An 8,475-nucleotide genomic window follows, 5' to 3' on the forward strand; every position below is an offset into this window, starting at 1 on the left:
ACAGAATACACAGCAGTTTTATTAAAGCGAGCAGACGAGTACCTATCAGTTTGCCTACTACTTTTATTTATGTTCTGAGTCTGGGCACATTTTAAGTAACAGGAAATCACAGTTTTAAACTCAGAATTCTTAGTTATCCTACAGGTTTGCCTAAGTGATAATCAGGCAGAACCCTATAGACATGGTATCTAAGCTGTAAACCAATTGCTGATTTTAACAGGCAGATTTTTATCTTTAAATCTTACAGGCATGCTTTCTAACTGTTGAAACTGATTATAAGCATTATTTCTTATAGACATGATACCTAAACACAGAAACTAATTTTTTACCCTTACTTCCTATAGGCATGATGTCTAAGTGTCAAGACCTGATTTTATAACCTTATAGGCATGATATCTAAATGTAGAAACTGGTTTTTGAAATCCTATAGGCATGATATCTAAATGGAGGAACTGATTTTGAAATCCTATGGCATGGTTTCTAAATGCAGAAATTGATTTTTAGACCTTATAGGCATGATTTCTATTAATCGCATGTGGGCAGAATTCTTAAACACATCGCCAGGAAAATTGGTTAATCAAACGGACAGAACCCTATGGACATGGTCACTAGTGCACGCTGAGTTGAAAATACATGTAGATCCTATAAGCAAGATTTCTAAGATGCAAAATATGAAAATTCAGCATAATGAGATAAACCCTATAACATTGTTTCTAATGCATATAAATATCATCACAATCACCTATGGGCATGGTTCCTACCCGAACCCCAACAAAGATATAGTAATCCCTTCCCAGTTTTCTTTTAAGTACCCCATATCTGTTTTACAAAGATTGTTATTACAGGCCAATACAAATGAATTACATAATGAAAATTACTATACTATAGGGAGCTTTGGCAGGCCCAAAATCAACCTGGAAGCCAGGCCTTCAATCAGATCTAGAGTACACTAATAGTCCATATTACACCAAATGGGCTTCTGGTGTGTCAAAGTTCCCAAGAGCCTCAGGGACCCCGGGCAATGCTCACACCAGAACTTTTCAAAGAAATAGTTTTTGTAAACAAGTTTGGAAAAGCCAGCCCAACGTGTCAGAGTTTGGAGGAGTCTCGTGGACTCCTAGGCAGTGCTCACACTTGGGGGGAGGGGGGGCAGTTTCCTAGATATTTAAGAGTAGGAGTTGAAAATAGTATATAAAAGTAGGAGGTAGTTTTAGGAAAAACAGTTTGGATTTTTAGAAGTGAATAGAAACAGGTCACAAGATCAAAACTACAAACAGAACCACATTTAACAGATTGAGTCTAGACATGAATTCTAGTAGTTACAATCACCAGGAACACTGGAATCATAGACAAAACAGAGTCACAATGAAGTCAAACAAGGCTTCACGTGGTTGGAATTGACTTAGTCCATTAACTATTACTAGGTGAGCATATAGACATGTATTAAACAGAGAAATGTACTGAAATAAAAAATGCCTAATCAAACTACCATACAGAACGGGGTGGGGCAGTGGGAATTATACATGCTAGTTTCAGAATGAGTAAACCAGTATCATGGGCAAAACAGGGACATGCTATCATATAGAACAGGACAGGACTTAAGTCATGTTGGTTAAGAGAAACATAGGGCAGAACACAAGCATGTTGGAACACTAACCACATAGCCACATGGGACAAAGAGGTAACAAGACTAAAGCATACTGGTTAAAATAAACAAGAAGCATATAATAAACGTGCACATGTTGAGGTTCAGAGTGGACTAATCAGATAAGTCACAGAGAATAGGAACTAAAGCATAGTAGTTGAGAAGGAGATGGCTAGGAGACAAGTATCAAAGCAGAAGTATATTGCGACACATAGCACATAGAAGAGATTATGATAACAGAAATAGGGGCATACCAGTTAAGATATACTTCCTATGTTCCAGTTTATGTGAACCTATTTCCTTTTTGGTCCGTTCCGAAATGAATGATCCCTTTCTAAATTTGGTAACAATTTAGCTTAAACTTACAATTTACCCTTAATGAAAGCTTTTATAACCACACAAATACTCTGAGCCCCTTTTTGACTTGTTTAGGACCACAAATTCCAAAAGTCTTCATTTTTTCTTAAACTCCGTGCCCAGTCAAACAGGTTCACATAAATTGGAACGGAGGGAGTAGCAAACAGGAAGGCGAAGGCAAGTTGAATCCAATAGTCTAACCTTGGATTTCAACCGGCTAGGCAGTGCAGCAAACATAAGTAACAGAGAAATTACAATGGAGAGTGTGTGTGAATAAGAGTTTGTGTGTGTGTTTCTGTATCTTTCTGAGTGTGTTCGTGTGTTTGAAAGAAATTAGAATGGGGTTTATATAGCACTTAGCAGAGTAAAGCAAATAAGGCAAAGAATAATAGGGTTCACAAATAAGGTACACAAATAAAATCAGCCAGTTGATTGGGGCTGCTAAACTCAATCAATTAACACAGAAGAATCCGGGAAAGACCCCTTAAAATAGGGAGAATCAATTAACAGCCCAGATTGGGGTTTAAATAAGGCAAGAAATAAGTCATAGGCCATTTATAAGTCTGTTTGAATAATTCAAAACTTAGAAATCAGGCTAATAAACTAATTAAGGCAAGTAGTACCAATTAAGAGTCACAAATAAGAAAAATAGGTAAAAATCATAGAATGTAACAATCTCAGCAGAATAATATAATTTCAAACCCTAAATAGTCAAATAACATCAATTAATATCTGCTAATTGATAGACAAGGAATAACGAGCAAATACCAGAACAACTAATGAAGTAGTCAGAAACCCTAGGGTTTATAACATAGACAGTCAAGCAAACGAAGAGTAACGGAATCAAACACTCAAACTTCTTTAGAAAAGTTTTGCACAAACGCAAAGAAGTGAAACCCTAGTTTTAGAGAAACATTAAAATCGATTAGTAATAAGGAAAAACAGAAGGTTTTTTAAAGAACATACCAGATAAACTTAAAATCATTTCAGATCTACAAGGATCTAAACAGACTCAAGTAGAAGGAGTTGAAGGTTTTGAAGAATGGAACGAGGTGAGAAAAATCCAGTTAAGAACAGAAGTTTCAAGCCATAAACATAAAGATAACAATACTCACAAACATAGCGATGAACACGAGGTAGGTTCATCGGGCAAAAATGAAGAGTCTAGGTCGACTATGAGTTGAATCTCTTTGAGATTCCTTCAAACCACGAAGAAATCGAACAACCAGTGAAGGTAAGAGGCCGACTGAGGCCTAAAATCAAAGGGAAACCCCATGGAACGGAGGGTTTTCCAGTGATGGCGGCTAGGGTTAGGGGAGCGTCTGAGAGGGAAGAGAGGAGGGAAGGGATTGGGGCGCGGCGTTGTGAGCACGTGATTTTTGCGCTATGTGAAATACTCCTACAAATTAAAGAAATAGATTTTTTCCAATTGTTTGCAATTTTATAGGATTTTTGTAGGAATTTGTGTTAATTGTTTGTATTTCTGTGCGTGTTTACTCTTATTAAAATCATAAAAAATACAAAAAATACCATGCATTGCACTCAGATTTTGTTTCCATATTTTTACGATTAATTAGTTAATTAATTTTTCTACTAAAATGAAAATCACAAAAAATGGTTCATTTTTTCGCATTTTTAGCTTTAATTTTAGATTAGTAATTTTCTCTATTAATTTAGGGTCAGTTAATTGTTGTAAATTTTATAATTGGATAATTAGCTTAATTTTTACAACTTAAATTAATTTAGGGTTTAATTTAGGATTTTTATTAATTAAGAAAAAAGAAAAGAAAAACAAAAGAAAAGGATTAAAAAAGGAAAAGAAAAGAAAGCTTGGTCTTTAATTTTATAGGGCCAATTAATGCCGAAGCCCAAACATTTTGCCCCAAACCAGGCCCAAAACCCATCACCCGGTCCAGCCCCCCATCTAAACTAAACGACTCGTTTTGCCTCGTCCCATCACAGCTGTTGATCTCATGTGATCCAACGGCTGTGAACTCAGTGTGGTTTACGTATAAAACTGTCTGAAACCGGTCCACCCCCCATTCGAACCCTCCCATTCCATCTCTATCACCTAAAGAAACCAAACCCTAGCCGCCCTAAGTCCCCTCGCTGGCTCCGCCTTGTTTCGCCGCCGGAAATTGCCACCCCGCGGGGCCAACACTCCAAACACCCCCAAATTAACATCCCATAACCCATGTCCCCTCCTCTTCCTAAATCCATCATCCATATCCCCAAAAATACCCTCAAATTCCCCGAATCTCAAATATGAGTTTCAATCCCAAACCCTAGTCCACCCAAGTCCACCCAAAATCTCATCACATGGCCCCCTCACTCCCTCGCCCTTAATACCTCATTGATCTTCCCAAATAATCCCGCAAAACTCCACAATTTCAAATCCAGGATCGAGTTCTGTCCGGTTCAGAGAAAGGCACCAAGTGCTGCTCCAATTTTCGTCCGAAATCCAAAGCTTCTTTGCTGTTTTCCTTCGAAGACTAGTCTTCCAGAAGTTATTCTTTCAAGGAGATCCGGTCAATGCCATGCAACACCGAATCCCTTGAAGGAAAAGACCCCTATTGGTCAGTCAAGATGGGGCCGGACCCCAAAGCCTGTTTCGTTTATTTTTTGCCAATCCAAATGGTAAGGTATCAGTATTTTTACCTCTCCATTTCATTTTTTTCTTTTCTTTTCTTCAAATGTCGAGTCAATCTTCCTTTTAGATTGATTTTCAGTTTATAAATCTGTTTGCTTCTTCGGACGTGGCTTGTTAGTAACTTTGTTTTAAGGTGCATTAGTTTGTTCATTTTGTTTCGGAATCGCTCCAATTGTTTGTTCAAGTTTCATTTGGGTTTACTATTGGCTTAGTTCATGATTAATTTAGCTCCATAGATAGTTAGTAGTTTCAGTTATCCTTTTGCTGTTTCTTGAACCATGGTTTAGTATGAATGCATCGTTTAATTAGCTGTTAGTTTGGTTTAATTTCATGATTAATCTAGAGTTTATTATGAATTGGTTTCATTTTAGAGGTTTAGGTTTATTTTCCAGTTTTCAGATACTCAACTTTCAGCTTTGAGGTTTTTGTTTGCTTTTAATCCGTTTGATAATATTTGTTCGTTTGTTTTCTGTTTGCCTAGGTTTGTAAACTGTTAAAACTCCTAGGGTGTTAATTGAATAGATGAAAACTTAGGAGGGTATTTGGGGAATGGAAATCAAATTTTTAGAAGGGAAGCTTCTAGAATCTGGGGCAGCTGGCCCAATTTTGGCCAGCACAAATGCTAGAACCAATCAAAAGCTGCCAGCTGTCCCAATTCTGTTAAAAAAAGATGCTATGTGAGGGAATAATTTCCATTCTGTTTTCAGCATCACATGGAACTCTTAATGGCTATATATAGACCCTTTCTTTCACACAAAAATTAGAGATTCATACCCTAAGAAATACACAACACATTTTCTGCATTACTGGCTGGTTTTCTGATTTTCTTTTAGAATTTTAAGAGTTTTTTATGGAATTTCTGGTTTTCTGGTTCTAAAGAGGGTTCAAAGAAGCTGAGTACTGCTGTTGGTTTGTTGCTTTGCTCCTGTTTTTGCTCTTGCTGAAATCCTCACTCTTTTTGCTTTGTTTTGACATCCAGGTACTTCTTGGACCATAAATGATATGCGAAGTGCAAGTTTGAAATATGTAGTCGAAATGTGGAGATCTAATGATAAATGTTGCCTTCTGAATTTTATTCACATGTTTCTTTCAGTTCATCTAGTCTCTTTATTAGTTTTAGCTTTCCTTTTTATGTGTTTTCACTCATTTATTTTACTTATTTTGTATCTCATCTTCAAGTTTGGTTTAAGATCTTAGTCTATTATGTCGGTTTTTGATTTGGCTAAGGGTCCTCATGTTGAGTTTTTAGAATATTTAAGCTTTCTGTAGTATGGGTCCAACTCAGGTGATGAACATCTTTTGTTGGTTTTGTTTAAATTTGTTCAGTTCAGTGTTGATTCTCAGTTCAGGGTTGGTTCATGTCATGATTTCGTTGGTTCAATTCCCTTTAGGATCTGGTTTTAAGCATTTGAGCTCCTTTTAAGAGCTATAATTTGAACAAGAGGTTATATGTTTGATGACTACTGTATATTTCCAATTTAAACTACTTAGAATTTCAGTACTGTTAGAATAGTTGTACATGCGAATTCAGCATAACTAATGAGTAGTTTTAAATCCCAGATGTATATTGCTGACGTTAATAGTAAAACAATATTTTTTTAAAGTGTATAACATAATTATTTGGGTGTTGTGATTTTTGGGGCTTGCACATCATGTTGTTGTATGTCGATTATAGTTAGATGGGCCTTGTTAGGGCCTTAGCATTTGAATTATCATTGCCAAGCATTTTTGAGTATGGATTTGGCCCAAATGGGGCCGCCTGGGCTGTTGCCAGTTTTCCTTAGGCTTCAGCTATTTCCATTCTTCTATTTGGGCTCGATTTTGATCCCAACCCTCATCAGCTCTTATTTTCCCCAACATAGCTTACTTTGAGTAGTGCATTGTGCTTATTGTTGGCCCAAGCTTATGTAATTCAGGACCTAAATCCCCCCACACAAGTGTATCTATAATCAGTAATTTATATCAAAATTTAGAATTAATTTAGATATGAGTGCTCCTAGTTCGTTTATTTTGCATTTCTTGTCTTTAAATGAGTTGAGATGTGCCATCCAATCACCTAGTCTATGGCCCTCACATTGACATCTTAACTAGTATAGAAAAATGCCTTGAACTTTCGTAGTTTGCTTTAGGCGCGTTAATTAAAAAAATTATCATAGCTACCGGTACGGTTCCCCTGACGTAGTTGTGATACATAATTTCTAAATTCGGGTGTACATTTCATGTGACCCGACTTCAATTTCCAATAATGTAAAACAAGATAAACATGTCGTGAACCGCGGGTGCATTTCACATTGCATGGTTTACGATGTGTCTTCAAAATAATCATGAATTTTCCTAAAAACATTAAAAGCGGTTAAAAGGAATAAAATGCACATAGGTTTTAAATACGTAATAAATTAGGTAATTAGGCCAATAATAATAGTTAAGCGACCGTGCTAAAATCACGGAACCCGGGAATGCCTAACACCTTCTCCCGGGTTAACAGAATTCCTTACCTAGATTTCTGTGTTTCACGGACTGTGAAAACAGAGTCAGACTTCCTCGATTCGGGATTTTAAACCGGTGACTTGGGACACCATAAATTATCCCAAGTGGCGACTCTGAATTTTAATTAAAACAATCCCATTTCGATTGTCACTTAAATTGGAAAAACTCCCTTATATCCCTTTCCGGGGTAGAAAAAGGAGGTGTGACAGCTCTGGCGACTCTGCTGGGGATAAGAACCTAGAATCTGTGGTTCAGGGTTGGAGAATTCGAGCTTAGAATAATTGTTATATTTGGATTCTATTTATTATCTGATTTTTGTTACATGTTTGGGCTTAATGTGCTAAATGCTGCTTTTAACTGCTTTGATATTGTTTGGACTGTATATATACTATTACAAAACCCTCCTCTCTCTGAGTTTTCTAAATCATCTGGGAAGTGTGCACTTTGTGTGACTTCTCTTCTGTTAGTGTCATATCCCAATTTTAGAACGAGGTTCGGACAAGTTGCAAAACCGGTGAAGCTTCTGTATTCCCGGTACGCTGCCCCCGCTCGGCTCGAGCTGTCCGCTCGAGTAAGCCAGGTCTAGAACAATACCCCAGGTTTAAACCTAGAATAACATAACCTCATGACGGATCCCTATTAGGAATGGTTGTTTGCATCACGTGCATTTGACTTAGGGGACTCAACACAGGGGTTGGGTCCGTCTAGGACAGGTGTACCCGAAATAAAAGACCATCCTGATGCATTCTACTTGCTACCTGTACATTTATTTGATTCGGCTTGCATGTTGACCGGCTTCTAGAATAGGGAAGAAAAATAAAAAAAAACAAGTTCGAGGTAAGAGAGAGAGAGAATCACCCGTTTCTAAAAATCCCGATATCCAAAGCACCCTGAAACTCTGTCGAAATTTTGAAAAAAAGAGAAAGGAAAAAAAAGGGAAAGTCGTTTCAAAATAAATCATGTTTTCTTGTTGCGTCATAACTGACCGAACTACACGGGTTTGATTCTCACCGGACGTGGGATACGTAGGCAACCCTCATCGGGTCCAGACCCGTTTTTGCAAAAGTAACCAAAAAAAAGGAAATAGAAAAATGAAATGTTATCGTTTTGTCATAAATAAAATTAGGTGATGCCGTTTTTTGTCTAAATAGCCAAATGTCCTAACAGGGCACTGGAAGGCTGTTTTTGCAAGAATAGCTACCTATGGTCTTTTTTTCAATTTTAGACAATTAGCAGAAACAACCCTAAAATCTTCTTCCCTGAGGTACTGAAGGGCCGTATTTGCAAAGGTGTTTTGTTTCGAGTCGCAATTTTTTGAAAATTGATAATCTTCTTT

This window comes from Nicotiana attenuata, unplaced genomic scaffold, assembly GCF_001879085.1.
Source record: "Nicotiana attenuata strain UT unplaced genomic scaffold, NIATTr2, whole genome shotgun sequence".
NCBI lineage: Eukaryota > Viridiplantae > Streptophyta > Magnoliopsida > Solanales > Solanaceae > Nicotiana > Nicotiana attenuata.